The following is an 18986-nucleotide window of genomic DNA, read 5'->3' on the forward strand; positions in this document are numbered from 1 at the left end:
ACGCTTTTCCGCCTTTCAAGATCCTGTACAAAGCGCTACAAAAGTTTGTAAAAAGCGAAGGGACCAGAATGACCTTGATAGCCTCCCTCTGGCCCTCAAGAGAATGGTTCACAGAGGTACTGGAATGGATGGTGGACACTCCCAGAAGCCTCCCTTTGTGAGTAGATTTACTCAAACAACCCCACTTGGTAAGACATCATCAAAGTCTCCAAAGTCTTCGACTAACTGCCTTCAGACTATCGAAAGACTCACAAGAGCTAGAGGCTTTTCGAAGGAGGCAGCTAGAGCGATTGTAAGAGTTAGGAGGTCTTCAACCATCAGAGTCTATCAATCCAAGTGGGAAGTTTTCAGGGAATGGTGCTGGGTCAACTCTGTTTCCTCTTCCAGTACCTCTGTAGCTCAGATTGCTGACTTCCTTTTGTTCCTGAGAAGGAAGCGCAGTTTTTCTGCATCCACTATCAAGGGATACAGGAGTATGTTAGCAACTGTTTTTAGACACAGAGGGTTGGATCTATCTAATGATAAAGACTTATAGGAACTGCTTAAGTCTTTTGAGACATCGAAGCAACGTCACCATGATCCACCAGCTTGGAATCTGGATGTGGTGTTAAAATTTCTGATGAGTGACAGATTTGAACCCCTTCACTCTACATCTCTGAAGGACCTCATGATGAAAACCCTTTTCTTTGTTAGTCTGGCAACAGCCAAGAGGGTTAGTGAAGTCCATGCGTTCAGTAGAAATGTGGGTTTTCAGGATAGTAAAGCGATCCGCTCATTACAGTTGGGTTTTCTCGCTAAGAATGAGCGCCCTTCCCAACCTTGGCCTAAGGCCTTTCAGTTTTCAATATTAATCTTACCCGATGATCATGTAGCTGTCAACTCCGTTGCCCGACAGAAATCTACGGTCGGGATACGCCAGCGATCGCTATCCAGGTGGGGGTGTGCTCAACAGCGCCATCTGTGGTCAGGTACTCAAGTACTTCTTGTCAACAAGACCTCAATTTTTCCTCTGTCGTGCCGCCGGCAAGACCTACATGGATACGCTGTTGATTTTGGAGTCTTTTGTTCACGATTTGGTGATGTATTTGCTCTGAAGTTTAGCCTTCGCTGTTCAGGAAGCTTTATCCTTAGCTTAGCAAGCTTTTGGAATTAATTTGATTCATTGGTTAACGATCTTTGCTTAATTTTGGAATTCCCCCTTGACTACCTCTAAATTCAAGATGTCTGACCATTCCCAAGTTCCTAAATACAGGCAGTGTAGTGTTAGGACTTGTACTAGGCGTCTTCCGAAGGCCTCTATAGATCCTCACACCGTATGTTCCAATTGTAGGGGAAAATCCTGTCAATTGGAAGATCGATGTGGGGAATGTGCTGGGCTTTCGGAATTCGATTTTAATGAATTCCTCAGATATGCACGTAGGTTAGAGAAGGAGAGAGATAGGAGGAGTTCTTCTCGCTCTGTGGATTTTTCCTCTCCCCATGCCCCTCAACCTTTTCCTTCCCCTGTGGTGGTGACTCCCGAACCTGCTACGAGTGCTCAGCCTGGTATGGCTGATATGTTGCGTGCCATTCAGGCTCTCGGTGAGAAGGTGGAGTCGTTGGTTAGTGACCGCAATCAGCTCTTGGCAGATGTCAGAGAGCTGAAAGCGAAGAGTGCAGTGGGAAGTGTTAGTGCTAGTGATGTGCATAGTGTCAGTGTCAGTGTTGCGCATGAGGGTACATCTGTGCGTGCCAGTCGTCCTCCCAGTCCGGGACCTCTTGCAAGCTCCCAAGCCCAGGGGAGAAGCAATGTCGAAGGACCAAAGGGTTCGGCAGGCCTTGATCGGCGCACGGATGTATCCTCAGTGGTTGCGGACGTATCTGCTAAGGATCGTCCCATCCACTTACAGACGAATGAGCCCTTACATTCCTCGTCTGTGGAAGAGGTTTCCAGGAGGAAACGGTGGACCAAGGTCTCACGACCGCTCAAACGTAAGGTCCCTTCCGAGCTAGTCCAACGGCCCAGGTGTAGCCACTGGGTCAGTTCGGACTCGCCGCAGTCATCTGATGACTGCACACCTCCCAAGAGAGGTAGAGTGGTCCCTCAACAGGCCTCTGCTCCGTCTGTTGTTGCTCCAACCACAGTAGACCCTAAGTGGTCCATGCTGCAGACTATGCAGTCTCAGCTTGCGGCATTTATGCAGGAGTATCATGCCGAGAAGGTTAACACCTCTCCTGTTAACCTACAACCCGCAGAGGTTGTGCGCTCAGCAGATACTGCGGCTGCCTGCTCCCACACCCCACCTGTGAGAGCTCCTCCACCGATGCGCAGTCCTCACTGCCAGACGCATGTTCTTGCTGCACCATCTGCTAACATGCGTGAGCTGCCGCATCAGGAGTTGCCGGGTTCCAGCACTATGCGGCATTCTCCTCAGCCCATGCAGCATGCTCTGCAGACCTTACAGCATGCTCCGCATACCATGCAGCATGAGCCGCATACCTTACAGCATGCTCTGCATACCATACCGCATGCTCCTCAGCCCACCGCAGACCCTCCCACACACCAGCCCTCTGCTTTTGTTGTTGCCAGCTCGCAGACTGTCCAGCAGAGGCATGATGATGGATCCGCAGGTACGCATGCACCCGTTCTGCAGGATTCAGCCGTTCAGCTTGCTGCTCTGCCTTTGCCTCTCACAACTCAACTTTCGGATGATGATGTATCGGATGATGAAGCTGCTCATCTGGATGATCCTCACTCTGATGTTGAAGGACACAAGTCTTCGCCACCCTCCTTAGACTTTCGCAAAGTCCTTGCTTTGTTCAGGGATTTGTATCCTGAACACTTTGTGTCTGCAACCCCTCGTTCTCCTCCCTCCGAGTTTGCTCTGGGCATGCAGTCTGCTGCGCCTGCCTTCACCAAGCTTGTTCTCGCCAGATCATCTAGGAGAGCTTTGAGGGTTATGGGGGACTGGTTGCATTCCAAGAAGCAACTGGGAAGGACCTCTTTTGTGTTTCCTCCTCCCAAGCTGGCTTCTAAGTCGAGCGTCTGGTATGCCACGGGAGAGGAACCTGGCTTGGGGGTTCCTGCCTCTGCCCAGGCCGACTTCTCAAGTCTAGTTGACTCTCCCCGCAGGTTGGCTATGAGACGTTCGAAGATCTGCTGGTCCTTTTCAGATCTTGATCATATGTTGAAGGGAGTCTTTCGTGCCTTCGAGATATTCAACTTCCTCGATTGGTGTTTGGGAGCCTTAAGCAGGAAGACTTCCCCTTCAGATAAGGACTCGGCCATGCTGATCATGTCTAGCATGGACAAGGCAATTCGGGATGGGTCTGGTGAACTTGCGGCTTCATATGTATCAGGAGTCCTCAAGAAGAGAGAACATCTGTGCTCCTTCTTATCTGCTGGTATCACTCCTTGCCAGAAGTCAGAGTTGCTGTTTGCTCCTCTCTCCAAGTGTCTGTTTCCGGAGGAGTTGATTAAGGGGATGGCTGCCTCTCTTATCCAGAAGGATACTCATGACCTCATGGCTTCTTCTGCACGTAAGGCTAAAACCTTACCTTCCGTGCCTAGACCCTTCCGCCCTACAGCAGTTGATACACCTGCTTCTAGGTTCATCCCGCCCTTTCGTGGCAGAACCTCCAGCAGAGGAGGTACCCGTGCAGACAGTCAACGTGGCAAGTCCAAGAAGGGTTCCAAGTCCGCAAAAGGCAAGTTTTGACTGCCTTTCTCTCCAGACAGCAGTAGGAGCCAGACTCAAGACCTTCTGGCAAGCTTGGGAGAGCAGAGGTGCAGACGCTCAGTCTGTGAAGTGGCTAAGGGAGGGATACAGAATTCCGTTCTGCCTCAATCCCCCTCTAGCTACATCTCCCATCAACCTCTCTCCCAACTACAAGGAGAAGGACAAGAGGCTAGCGTTGCAACAAGCGGTGTCGCTCTTGCTACAGAAGGAAGCAGTGGTCATAGTCCGGGATCATCAATCCCCGGGCTTTTACAACCGTCTCTTCCTGGTAGTCAAGAAGACAGGAGGTTGGAGACCGGTGCTGGACGTCAGTGCTCTCAATGCTTATGTCACCAAGCAGACGTTCACGATGGAGACGACGAAGTCGGTCCTAGCAGCGGTCAGGCAGGAGGACTGGATGGTCTCGTTAGACCTGAAAGACGCATACTTTCACGTCCCCATCCATCCAGACTCCCAACCTTTCCTAAGATTCGTCTTTGGAAAGGTTGTGTACCAGTTCCAAGCCCTGTGCTTTGGCCTAAGCACGGCACCTCTTGTGTTTACGAGACTGATGAGGAATATTGCGAAATTCCTTCACTTGGCAGACATCAGAGCCTCCCTCTATTTAGACGACTGGCTTTTAAGAGCTCCCACAAGTCGTCGCTGTCTGGAGAATCTCAGATGGACTATGGATCTGACCAAGGAACTGGGCCTCCTGGTCAATTTAGAGAAGTCCCAGCTCGTCCCATCCCAGACCATTGTTTACCTGGGTATGGAGATTCAGAGTCGAGCTTTTCGGGCTTTTCCGTCGGCCCCAAGGATCAACCAAGCCCTAGAGTGCATCCAGAGCATGCTGAGAAGGAACCGATGCTCAGTCAGGCAGTGGATGAGTCTAACAGGGACACTTTCATCGCTGGCCCTGTTCATCGAGTTAGGGAGACTCCACCTCCGCCCCCTTCAGTATCATCTAGCTGCTCACTGGATAAAGGACATGACGCTAGAGACGGTCTCAGTTCCTGTTTCCGAAGAGATGAGGTCTACTCTAACGTGGTGGAAGAACAGCATTCTTCTCAAGGAAGGTCTATCTTTAGCTGTTCAGACCCCCGACCACCGTCTCTTCTCGGACGCATCAGACTCGGGCTGGGGTGCGACATTGGACGGACAGGAATGCTCGGGAACATGGAATCAGGAGCAAAGGACACTTCACATCAATTGCAAGGAGTTGTTGGCGGTTCATCTGGCCTTGATAAACTTCAAGTCCCTCCAGCTAAACAAGGTGGTGGAGGTGAACTCCGACAACACCACAGCCTTGGCTTACATCTCCAAGCAGGGGGGGACTCATTCGAGGAAGTTGTTCGAGATCGCAAGGGACCTCCTCATTTGGTCAAAAGATCGAAAGCTCACGCTGGTAACGAGGTTCATTCAGGGCGATATGAATGTCATGGCAGATCGCCTCAGCCGGAAGGGTCAGGTCATCCCCACAGAGTGGACCCTTCACAAGAATGTTTGCAGCAGACTTTGGGCCCTGTGGGGTCAGCCAACCATAGATCTGTTCGCTACCTCGATGACCAAGAGGCTCCCATTGTATTGTTCTCTGATTCCAGACCCAGCAGCAGTTCACGTGGATGCCTTTCTGCTGGATTGGTCCCATCTCGACCTGTATGCATTCCCGCCGTTCAAGATTGTCAACAGGGTACTTCAGAAGTTCGCCTCTCACAAAGGGACACGGCTGACGTTGGTTGCTCCCCTCTGGCCCGCGAGAGAATGGTTCACAGAGGTACTGCAATGGCTGGTCGACGTTCCCAGGACTCTTCCTCTAAGAGTGGACCTTCTGCGTCAACCTCACGTAAAGAAGGTACACCCAAGCCTCCACGCTCTTCGTCTGACTGCCTTCAGACTATCGAAAGACTCTCAAGAGCTAGAGGCTTTTCGAAGGAGGCAGCCAGAGCGATTGCCAGAGCAAGGAGGACATCCACTCTCAGAGTCTATCAGTCTAAATGGGAAGTCTTCCGAAACTGGTGCAAGGCCAATGCAGTTTCCTCAACCAGTACCACTGTAACCCAGATTGCTGACTTCCTGTTACATCTAAGGAACGTTAGATCCCTATCAGCTCCTACGATCAAGGGTTACAGAAGTATGTTGGCAGCGGTTTTCCGCCACAGAGGCTTGGATCTTTCCACCAACAAAGATCTACAGGACCTCCTTAGGTCTTTTGAGACCTCAAAGGAACGTCGGTTGTCCACTCCAGGCTGGAATCTAGACGTGGTCCTAAGGTTCCTTATGTCATCCAGATTTGAACCGCTCCAATCAGCCTCTTTTAAGGACCTCACATTAAAAACTCTTTTCCTCGTATGCCTAGCAACAGCTAAAAGAGTAAGTGAGATCCACGCCTTCAGCAGGAACATAGGTTTCACATCGGAAACGGCTACATGTTCCTTGCAGCTCGGTTTTTTGGCTAAAAACGAGCTTCCTTCACGTCCTTGGCCTAAATCGTTCGAGATCCCTAGCCTGTCCAACTTGGTGGGGAACGAACTGGAGAGAGTACTTTGCCCAGTCAGAGCTCTTAGGTACTATCTAAGAAGGTCAAAACCTTTACGAGGACAATCAGAAGCCTTATGGTGTGCTGTCAAGAAGCCTTCGCTACCAATGTCTAAGAACGCAGTTTCTTACTACATCAGGCTTCTGATTAGAGAAGCTCATTCTCATCTGAAGGAAGAAGACCTTGCTTTGCTGAAGGTAAGGACACATGAAGTGAGAGCTGTGGCTATTTCAGTGGCCTTCAAACAGAACCGTTCTCTGCAGAGTGTTATGGATGCAACCTATTGGAGAAGCAAGTCAGTGTTCGCATCATTCTATCTCAAAGATGTCCAGTCTCTTTACGAGAACTGCTACACCCTGGGACCATTCGTAGCAGCGAGTGCAGTAGTAGGTGAGGGCTCAGCCACTACATTCCCATAATCCCATAACCTTTTTAACCTTTCTCTTGAATACTTTTTATTGTTGTTTTGGGTTGTACGGTCGGCTAAGAAGCCTTCCGCATCCTGGTTGATTTGGCGGGTGGTCAATTCTTTCTTGAGAAGCGCCTAGGTTAGAGGTTGTGATGAGGTCCTTTAGTATGGGTTGCAGCCCTTTATACTTCAGCACCTAAGAGTCGTTCAGCATCCTAAGAGGACCGCTACGCTCAGTAAGGAAGACGTACTTAATAAAGGCAGAGTAATGGTTCAAGTCGACTTCCTTACCAGGTACTTATTTATTTTATATTTGTTATTTTGAATAACTAATAAAATGAAATACGGGATACTTAGCTTCTTTGTTAACATGTATGCTGGTCTCCACCCACCACCCTGGGTGTGAATCAGCTACATGATCATCGGGTAAGATTAATATTGAAAAATGTTATTTTCATTAGTAAAATAAATTTTTCAATATTAAACTTACCCGATAATCATGTAGCTGTCAACTCCGTTGCCCGACAGAATTCTACGGGAGGGATACGCCAGCTATCACTATACTAGAAGGGGGTGTACTCACAAGCGCCACCTGTGGCCAGGTACTACAGTACTTGTTGTTGACGCCACCTCACTTTTTCCTCTGTCGTGCTTCCGGCAAGACGTTCTTGGATACGCTTATGATTTTGGAGTATTGTTCACGGTTTGGTGAAGTATTTCTCTAAAATTTGCAGCTATTCGCTATACTGGAAACTTCTATGTTAGCTTAGCTAGCTTTTGGAATTAATTTAATTATTATGGTGACGAAGAGAGTATGAACTCTTTTTCACCTTTAAATGGCCGACCCTTCCCTTAGACGGAAGTGTTGGTGTCTAAGAGAGTATAGACTCTCTTTCTTAATTTTGTTATAGATTTATTTTATATCTCTCCGCCTTTTATAGGCCTCTTCGATTAACTTCCTTTTATTATAAACTTATTAAAATTAATTTTTATATTTGTTTATATTCGACCTTTCCTAATAGTAGGCGGTCTTTTCTTGGTACCGAAGTTAATTAACATTGAGCCCGTCATTTCGGTTTTACCTGTTAACATATTATGCTATTTTAATGTTTTTGAAAGAATTTCTTTGATAGTCTCGTACTGTTTTCAAAGTTGAACTAACGTTTTGTTTTGTCTCTGCAGTTGTTGACGTTCAGAACGTTCAACTTGCGTTCTATCGTTACGATAGAGAGAGAATTTTCACGGTGTCACGTTGCAGTAAGAGTAACCGTGTCTAGCGTTTTGTTCATTCTTTCTTAACTTAATGGTTTTAATTCTAATAAAGGAACTTTTCATTTTGAGAAATATTTTCCTTTAACAATAATATGTTTTAACGATATATATGATTGGGCTCTTCTCTCAGGTTCTAAGTCAAGAGAGAGAGAGAGAGAGAGAGAGAGAGATAGAGACGGAGGGAGAAAGAGGAGGATAAACGTTTCGTTCAAGCGAGTAACGTTGTTATCGTTTTTGCTCTTCTCCCTAGTCTCTTTAGGGGAAGAAGGTAAACGTTTCTAGAGAATTTAAACGTAGTTTATTTGATCTAGTGTTTAGTCTCTTTCCAGCCACTGAATTATTTATCTTTCATTAGATTTTTCTGTTACATTGTAATTCTGTTTTCGCAATTACTAACTTTTGAGAAAGGATAGAATTGCGTGTTTCAGGTACAAACCACTTAAAAGTTTCGAGTTCAGTGAAATAAGTGCAAACAGAAAATCAAAAGTGATAAGTGATTAGCGCAAAGTGTCAGTGTTGTGCGTGAGGGTACTTCTGTGCGTGCCAGTCGTCCTCCCAGTCCGGGACCTCTTGCAAGCTCCCAAGCCCAGGGGAGAAGCAATGTCGAAGGGCAAAAGGATTCGGCAGGCCTTGATCGGCGCACAGAAGTATCCTCGGTGGTTGCGGGCGTGTCTTACAGAGACCGTCACTCCCACCCGCAGACGATTGAGCCCTTATTTTGCTCGTCTGCAGAAGAAATTTCGGGGAGAAAACGCTGGTCTCAGGTCTCAAGACCTCTTAAACGTAAAGTCCAGACCTATGCCAGACGTACGAAGTTAGAGTTCTACAACCCGGATGCAGTCATTGGGTTAGCTCTGACTCTCCGCAGTCATCAGGTGACTGCACACCTCCTAAGAGAGGTAAGGTGATGCCGTAACAGACCTCATCTTCTGTTAAGGCTTTGCCTCAGCAGACCTTAGCGTCTGCCGACCCCAAGATGACTTTGCTGCAGTCCATGCAGTCACAGCTTGCGGTCTTAATGCGTGAGTGTCAGGCTGAGAAGGTTACACCTCCTCCTGCGATCGCTCCGCCTCACCGCAGTCCAGTCTGCCAGGCGTACGATGTTGAGGTTCCTCAGGATACCTTACCGCGTACTGAGTTGCCAGTTACCAGCGGTGTGCAGCAACCTCCGCCTTCCTTAAGGCAACCTCAGCAATGGGAGCAGGAATCTTATGCCTTACTTCCTCCGCTTCCGCTTGCGGTTCCACCAGAGAGGCAACAATCTCTTGAGGTACGACTACCTCTTCCATCAATGAGGCAGCCACCTCAGCACTCGCTGCAGCTTAGGCTAGCTCCTCAGGAACCTCAACTCGCGAGACAAGAACTGCGTTCTGCGCAGCCGCTACATCAACTCTCGCAGCTCACACCTCAGGAACCTTAACTCGTTCCTCAGGAACCTGCTACTGCGCATCCGCAACCCTTACAGCAAGCGCAACTCTTGAGGCAGCAACCTCATGCTATGAGTCAGCCACCTCTACGCATGCATCTGCCACTTTCTCCTCAACTTGAGAAATTACAAATGACAATAATAACACCTCATTACTTTCATAACTTGCATTTGTAATCATATACATGTATGCCTACACAAACATTATGATATGGAGGTTATTTGTCTTACTTATATAAAAATATATATGTATTCCTTGCAATATATTTTTAACAATATCGCAAAATATGGCAAAAATATCTTCAAAACAAAAATGAATCATGAGTTATGAATGTAAGGTAAATATTATGTTGATATTAAAACCCCATGCAAGCATGCATGAAGCACTCTAGCACTGGTCATGGAATTTCTGAGAAATGTTAAACGCCATGCAACACGCTCTGCTTACCTTACAGCATGCTCTACATACAGCATGCTCTGCATACAGCATGCTCTGCATACAGCATGCTCTGCATACAACATGCTCTGCATACAGCATGCTCTGCATTCAGCATGCTCTGCATACAACATGCTCTACATACAGCATGCTCTGCATACAGCATGCTCTGCATACAACATGCTCTGCATACAGCATGCTCTGCATTCAGCATGCTCTGCATACAACATGCTCTGCATACAGCATGCTCTGCATTCAGCATGCTCTGCATACAACATGCTCTACATACAGCATGCTCTGCATACAACATGCTCTGCATACCTTACCGCATGCTTCTCAGTCATACATCTTTGGTTGTTGCCAACTCACTAGACTGTCAAGCAGTTTCATAACGTTGACTTCTAGTCTGCTGCTTTTGCACCATTGAAACCCTCACTGAGAGAACTTAACTTTTCTCGGATATGGTCCCTGTAGATGAGAAAGTGCTTTTCTCCCTCCTTCTGATATTCCCTTGAGGACTCTGTCATTTGGAGAGGAGCCTTTAGCTGCGTAGCCTCCTATGGACTTTTATTTAAGCATAACATGCTTCCAGGGAAGGTAATGGTTCCACTTCAGTCACTAACCCCGTCTGTTACCACACCTGCTCCCTTAGACCTTGAGCTGTGTTGCAAGACATGCAGTCCAAGCTTAGTCCTTGTTAAAGGATTTTTTGTTTACGGAGTCAGTGTGTCACTGGGAAGACGTTCAACAACCAGCAGAAGTGACTTGTTGTGACGCAGTGCGGCAACCTCAGCAACCCGATAAGGAGTTGTCTGTACGACCCAGACAGTCTAGACAGCTTCGGGTTGTCACTGTACTTCCTCGCTTCCCCATGGTTGACAGTTCACAGACTGTGCAGCAGTACCATGATCTTGTGTCCGGCTCCGTCAGACGACTGGCTTTTAAGAGTTCCCACAAGTCGTCGCTGTCTGGAGATTCTCAGATGGACTATGGATTTGACCAAGGAACTGGGCCTCCTGGTCAATTTTGAGGAGTCTCAGCTCATCCCATCCCAGACCATTGTCTCCCTGGGTATGGATCTTCAGAGTCGAGCTTTTCGGGCTTTTCCGTCGGCCCCAAGGATCTTCCAAGCCCTAGAATGCATCCAGAGCATGCTGAGAAGGAACCGATGCTCAGTCAGGTAGTGGATGAGTCTAACAGGGACACTTTCATCACTGGCCCTGTTCATCGTGTTAGGGATAATCCTCCTCCCCCCCTTCAGTATCATCTAGCTGCTCACTGGATAAAGGACATGACGCTAGAGACGGTCTCAGTTCCTGTTTCCGAAGAGAGGAGGTCTTCTCTCGCGTGGTGTAAGAACAGCTTTCTTCTCAAGGAAGTCTACCTTTGGCTGTTCAGAAACCCGACCGCCGTCTCCTCTCGGACACATCAGACACGGGCTGGGGTGCGACTTTGGACGGACAGGAATGATCGAGAACATGGAATCAGGAGCAAAGGACACTTCACATCAATTGCAGGAGTTGTTGGCGGTTCTTCTGGCCTTGATAAACTTCAAGTCCCTCCAGCTTAACAAAGTGGTGGAGGTGGACTCTGACAACACCACAGCCCTGGCTTACATCTTCAAGCAGGGAGGGACTCTTTCGTGAAGTTGTTCTAGATCGCAAGGGACCTCCTCATCTGGTCTAAAGATCGAAAGCTCACGCTGGTAACGAGGTTCATTCAGGGCGGTATGAATGTCATGGCAGATCACCTCAGCCGGAAGGGTCAGGTCATCCCCACAGAGTGGACCCTTCACAAGAATGTTTGCAGCAGACTTTGGGCCCTGTGGGGTCAGCCAACCATAGATCTGTTCGCTACCTCGATAACCTAGAGACTCCTATTGTATTGTTCTCCGATTCCAGACCCAGCAGCAGTTCACGTGGATGCTTTTCTGCTGGATTGGTTCCATCTCGACCTGTATGCATTCCCGCCGTTCAAGATTGTCAACAGGGTACTTCAGAAGTTCTCCTCTCGCAAGGGACACGGCTGACGTTGGTTGGCTCCGCTCTGGCCCGCGAGAGAATGGTTCTTAGAGGTACTGCAATGGCTGGTCGACATTCCCAGGACTCTTCCTCTAGGAGTGAACCTTCTACGTCTACCTCACGTAAAGAAGGTACACCCAATCCTCCACGCTCTTCGTCTGACTGCCTTCAGACTTTCGAAAGACTCTCAAGAGCTAGGGGCTTTTCGAAGGAGGCAGCCAGAGCGATTGCCAAAGCAAGGAGAACATCCACTCTCGGAATCTATCAGTCTCAAGGGGAAGTCTTCCGTAGCTGGTACAAGACCAATGCAGTTTCCTCAACCAGTACCACTGTAACCCAGATTGCTGACTTCCTGTTATATCTAAGGAAAGTAAGATCCCTTTCAGCTCCTACGATCAAGGGTTACAGAAGTATGTTGGCAGCGGTTTTCCGCCACAGAGGCTTGGATCTTTCCACCAACAAAGATCTACAGGACCTCCCTAGGTCTTTTGAGACCTCAAAGGAACGTCGGTTGTCCACTCCAGGCTGGAATCTAGACGTGGTCCTAAGGTTCCTTATGTCATCAAGATTTGAACCTCTCCAATCAGCCTCTTTTTAGGACCTCACATTAAAAACTCTTTTCCTCGTGTGCTTGACAACAGCTAAAAGAGTAAGTGAGATCCACGCCTTCAGCAGGATCATTGTTTTCACATCTGAAACGGCTACATGTTCCTTGCAGCTCGGTTTTTGCTAAACGAGCTTCCTTCACGTCCTTGGCCTAAGTCGTTCGAGATCCCAAGCCTGTCCAACTTGGTGGGGAATGAACTGGAGAGAGTACTTTGCCCAGTTAGAGCTCTTAGGTACTATCTAAAAAGGTCTTAACCTTTACGAGGACAATCAGAAGCCTTATAGTGTGCTATCAAGAAACCTTCTTTTCCAAGTTCTAAGAACTCAGTTTCTGACTATTCAGGCTTCTGATTAGAGAAACACATTCTCATCTGAAGGAAGAAGACCTTGCTTTGCTGAAGGTAAGGACACATGAAGTGGGAGCTGTGGCTACTTCTGTGGCCTTCAAACAGAGCCATTCTCTGCAGAGTGTTATGGATGCAACCTATTGGAGAAGCAAGTCAGTGTTCGCATCATTCTATCTCAAAGATGTCCAGTCTCTTTACGAGTACTGCTACACCCTGGGACCATTCGTAGCAACGAATGCAGTAGTAGGCGAGGGCTCAGCCACTACATTCCCATAATCCCATAACCTTTTAACCTTTCTCTTGAATACTTTTTATGGGTTGTACGGTCGGCTAAGAAGCCTTCCACATCCTTGTTGATTTGGCGGGTGGTCAATTCTTTCTTGAGAAGCGCCGAGGTTAAAGGTTGTGATGAGGTCCTTTAGTATGGGTTGCAGCCCTTGATACTTTAGCACCTTTGAGTTGATTCAGCCTTCCAAGAGGAACGCTGCGCTCAGTAAGGAAGACGATCTTATTAAAGGCAGAGTAACGGTTCAAGTCGACTTCCTTACCAGGTACTTATTATTTCATTGTTATTGTGGATAACTGATTATATGAAATACGGGATACTTAGCTATCCTTTAGTCTTGTACACTGGTTTTTCACCCACCCCCCTGGGTGTGAATCAGCTACATGATTATCGGGTAAGTTTAATATTGAAAAATGTTATTTTCATTAGTAAAATAAATTTTTGAATATACTTACCCGATAATCATGATTTAATTGACCCACCCTTCCTCCCCATAGAGAACCAGTGGACCGAGGAAAAAGTGAGGTGGCGTCAACAACAAGTACTGTAGTACCTGGCCACAGGTGGCGCTTGTGAGTACACCCCCTTCTAGTATAGTGATAGCTGGCGTATCCCTCCCGTAGAATTCTGTCGGGCAACGGAGTTGACAGCTACATGATTATCGGGTAAGTTTAATATTGAAAAATTTATTTTACTAATGAAAATAACATTTTTGAATATACTTACCCGATGATCATGATTTAAAGGACCCGCCCTTCCTCCCCATAGAGAACCAGTGGACCGAGGAGAAAATTGAGGTCTTGTTGACAAGAAGTACTTGAGTACCTGACCACAGATGGCGCTGTTGAGCACACCCCCACCTGGATAGCGATCGCTGGCGTATCCCGACCGTAGATTTCTGTCGGGCAACGGAGTTGACAGCTACATGATCATCGGGTAAGTATATTCAAAAATTTATTTTACTAATGAAAATAACATATTTCGCACCTGGCGGATGTGGTTGGAAATGAGTTAGAGAGAGTTTTATGTCCAGTAAGAGCCCTCAAGTTTTACTGAGACAGAACAAAAAATTTAAGAGGCAAGTCGGAAGCACTGTGGTGCTCGGTGAAGAAACCCTCCTTGCCAATGTCTAAGAATGCCCTGTCATACTTTATCAGACTTTTAATTAAAGAAGCTCATACGCATTGCAGTGAGACAGAATTTAGTCTTTTAAAGGTCAAGACTCATGAAGTGAGAGCTGTGGCAACCTCAGTGGCTTTCAAACAAAATCGTTCGTTGCAAAGCATTATGGACACAACCTTCTGGAGGAGCAAATCTGTGTTCGCTCCACATTATTTGAAAAGTGTCCAGACTCTATATGAGAACCAATACACTCTGGGACCATTCGTAGCAGTGGGTACATTGGTGGGGGAAGGATCCATCTCTACATTCCCATAATCCTAATACCTTTTCTTCTCTTGGAACTTTTATTTGGTGTTTTATGGTTTTCTTGTGGAGATTGCGACAGTCTTACGCAATCATTGATTTGTCAGGTGGTCTATTTTGTTCCTTGAGAGCGCCTCGGAAATGGGTATTAGAGGAGGCTCTGTCACAGAGAGGTGTGATCACCGGTTGGCAGCTCCTAGGGATCTTCGGCCCCCTGAGAGGACTGCTGGATCTCATAAGGAAAGCGGACATAATGGCAGAGTATCAATGAAGTCGGCTTCCTTATCAGGTACGAACCCTTAAGCTTGTTTTGTATTTAAACTCTTAAGCAGAATTCCAACTATATTGGCTGTCTCTAACCCTCCACCAAAGGTGTTAATCAGCTATATATATAACCACCAGGTAAGTCTTGTGTTTAAAAATTTTATTTTCATTATAAAATAAATTTTTGAACATACTTACCTGGTGGTTATATATAATTAAAATCCCCCCCTCCTCCCCTCTAGAGACTAGAGGCATGGAAGATATGAGGACCCATGGAATGGTGTCTAGGTACCTCGCTAGAGGCGCGCATGTAGCACACCTGGCTATCCAATCGGCGATTGGCGCGAGTTTTTAATTTTCTGCCGTAACATCAGGGACGTAATATATATATATATATATAACCACCAGGTAAGTATGTTCAAAAATTTATTTTATAATGAAAATAACATTTTAAAGGTAAACCCATTAATCTATATTAGCTTTACATTCTTACAAGATTGCTGATGTTGATAAAGGTTCCTAAATTGATTGTCTACCTAACAGTGGAAGCCTAAATCTATCACCTAAACCCTTTTAGGACAAAAGATTGGGATGGAAATTGGTACTCCTGCACCTCCTTATGTCGGAGTGCACCAGAATTTTACACCAGCCTGTTGGTTTATAGGAAGTTCCTCCTCCTAAGGATAAGTCTCCTAGTAAAAAAGCTTTAGGGTTGTGGCGGCCTATGTGGTAATGTCCCCGGCTGGTAATCGCCAGACTGGTGTTCGAGTCCCGCTCAAGCTCGTTAGCCTCTTTGGTTGTTGTACCCTCACCATCCTTGTGAGTTAAGGATGCAGGTTTTGGGTGAGCCTATAGGTGTATCTGCTGAACCATTAACAGTCATTGCTTGCTTCCTCCCTGGTCCTAGCTTGGGTGGAGAGGGGGCTTGGGCACTGATCATAGGGCAGTGTCACTGTCCCTAGCTTCTGCCATTCATGAGTGGCCTTCAAATATTTAAACCTGTAAAGAACTCTGGTTTGTATAGTTAGGAAAAATACAAATGATTTTGGAAATTTGTGATATTTTCCTTTGAACTATATTTAGTAAGCAAGCAGTTTTGTTTCAATTATGAGTCTTGGGTCAGCATGAAAATTATTTTTGGAGTTGCATGTGACTTAAGTTTTTCTTTCTAATTTCAGGTTTCAGCAGAAACAGAAATATGTAGCTGAGTAGCAAAAAGAAGTCTTTTTAATCCACATATAGACAAAAACCAGAGCAACCATGTCATCAAAATTTCTTCTGGGAATTATTGGAAGAACGTATGCTGAGGCATCAGGAAAGGAATACTGCATAGAGGAGAGGTATCACGTTAAATCAACTTGTACAAATAAGAGAAGTGAGACCTCAACACCAAAGAAAAAAAAGAAAAGAAGTATTATTCAAGTTAGCGAAGTAACTGGTGAGAGACTGAAAGGATGTGAAAGGGCAAAAATTAAAGAACTTGGGAACGATGAAAAACACATGAATGATGCAAATTAATGATAACTGAAATAGACAGAAAATATAATAGCTGAAGTGGCAAAATGTGCCCCTAGGGAAACCTGCAAATGGGAAAGTCCTAGCAGTATGCAGAAAAACAAGCATAAGATTCAGTTGTCCATGATCTTGTCAGAGAATATGAAAACCTGACAAGAGGAAAAGGGCCTTCCAGTGATGGCATACAAAGGTAAAGAGTTTCTTTGCTGTGAAGAAATTATAGAGGAATAAGATTGCATGAAATATTGGAGAAGTTTCAGGAAATGCACAGGAAAATTCTTTGCCAATAGCGTACTTGTCAAATTTATTGTATGACAAAGAAGAGGTCTGCAAAAGAAGCTGTCTGTATAATGAAATGGAAACAGGAAAACAACCATCGAAGGATCGTCGGAGCTTATATGCGTAGGAAGATCGTCAGCGCTAGCGCACCAAAGAAGATCGTCTGCCAAGAAGATCGTCGGCGCTTGCGCACGTGAGAAGATCGTCGGCGCTTGCGCGCGTAAGAAGATCATCAGCGCTCGCTCGCGAAAGAAGATTGTTGGCCAAGAAGATCGTCGGCGCTTGAAGATCGTCGGCGCTTGTGCGCGAAAGAAGATCGTCAGCGCTAGCGCGCAAAAGAAGATCGTCGGCGCTTGCTCGCGTACGAAGATCGTTGGCGTAAGAAGATCGTTTGCGGATATTTAGACTGCTTATGACAGAGTACATACCTAAGGTAAAGAATTAAATAGGTATTATGAAGGCATAGGTTCTCGGAAGGTTTCGTTAAGCTAGTGATCTTACGCTACCATTAAGATAGATGAACAGTGAAGGCACTAGAAGAATATGAGATAGATGTTTGTATCCATCTAAGATCTGCACTGGGCTCTTTGCTCTTTATCATAGAAATGAAGGAAATTATAGATAAGTACAGTATAGGAAATGGGACCCTGGGACCCCATGGAGCCAGTTCGTTCAAATGACTCGGCGTTATCAGCAGAATCTGAGGGAGAGGGGGTGATCATCTAAGCTTTGCCAGGCCCCAAAGGTGTCCTAGAAGTTGGTGATGTTGGTGTAGGGCTCTATTTTCTCCACTCAAACAGCAACAAGGGGAGCGAACAAAGACAGAAGACGTCCAACAAGGAAATGGAATTATCAGGATCCAAAACAAACGCGCCTCAACCAAACTCTTTATTGTTTACTTTAAGTCAAATACACAATTTCCCAGATAGCTCATGGTAAATAGGTATCAGTTATTAAAACATAAACAATCTAATTATACATCCAAATTAAATAAAGCAATGAGGAAAAAATAAAGAAAAGTATCTCGCATAATAAAATGAATAAATTAGAAGTTTACTCATATCCAACAAGTCCAAACCTCTGAACTAGTTTTTCTGATGAAAGAGTTGCATGTGATCAAATCACAGATGATTTTACTAATGAAGAAGAAATGTTCATTTGCCGACAGGAATTACAAGTTGGAATTCAAATTAAAGTAGACCGGTACTGAGGACAGAGAAATATGCTTCAGAATCCTGATTAAACAACCACACAACCTCACTCTAGGTCGTAACTTTGCTCTTCTTGGTATTCATCATGTGGAGGAAAAGATTCAACATCGTCGCTGAATCCTGATTCACCCCCAGCCCATGGTATTGGGTGATAACAGCCTTGATCAAATGTAAGAACCATCATAGTATGATGCCAGTTTTATACACCTTACATGTACATTATCTAGTAAAGGTAGGAATGATTTGAATAGCAATGAAAACTAAACATTATCAAATTAATACCTTTTTGTAAATGTAAACATTCAACTTCCATGCTGATTTTATAAGTGTTACTAAATTCTGCTAGATCCAGTTCCTTGTAGTGTAACATTTAAGACAGCTTAAGTAGGCATTTTGGGTTTAAAGGACATTTTTGTTTGGATATGTTAGACCACCTAGTACTATGTCTGTAAAATTTTGGAACTGCTGTATGTAAAAATCTTTTGTTCCTACACGTATATAAACCCTTATTCTTTTATAGGAATATGCTTTCCAGGAGGCTAAATATGTCTGTTAAAACTTTAATAAGGTGGTGGTAGCTACTGCTGGGTGGCAGGGAAGCCTCACTCACTCGACATGCCAGTGAGCCCTCACTTTATTTTCAGCAGCCTGATTGTACAAACGTACGTCCTCAACTGGCTGTTTTAATCTTTTGTTTTTTCTTTTAGATAATTGTGTTGGTAGATTGCCATCATGGAGGGATATTTAGAAGGAATGACGGATTTCCTGTGGTTTCATGATAACTGTAGCTGTGTGACAGTTTTCTTTGCAAACCTGTCGATATCCACGTTTTTGTTCCTTATTGACTGCATTCCTGTTTGCTGTTTATTCCCTCGCTCTGTGTGGTTGGGTGACAATGACGACAATGCCGTCCTGAGGAGGTTTGCAATCCTTAAGCATCGATGTGCACTGTTGGAGGAAAGTATCACTGCTACCGAATGTGAAGTAGAAGGGTCCCTTTCTTCTTTCCTTTAGTGTCTTCTCATTCCTAGAAAGGTGCTAAGGACATTTCATCTTGTTCTGTTTTCTCTTCATGAAATTCCCATAACCTCTTCCCCATTGGCGAATCGTCCCTATGCGCTAGATCTCTGCGTGCTGGTTCCCGAAGAGCAAAAGCCCCACATGCTTGGTAGATCATCACACACACATGATATTCTTCACAAGATCCTACCATGGTCTGAAACTGGACAACACCATGGGACCTTACCACTCA

Source organism: Palaemon carinicauda, unplaced genomic scaffold, assembly GCF_036898095.1.
Source record: "Palaemon carinicauda isolate YSFRI2023 unplaced genomic scaffold, ASM3689809v2 scaffold50, whole genome shotgun sequence".
NCBI classification, from domain to species: domain Eukaryota; kingdom Metazoa; phylum Arthropoda; class Malacostraca; order Decapoda; family Palaemonidae; genus Palaemon; species Palaemon carinicauda.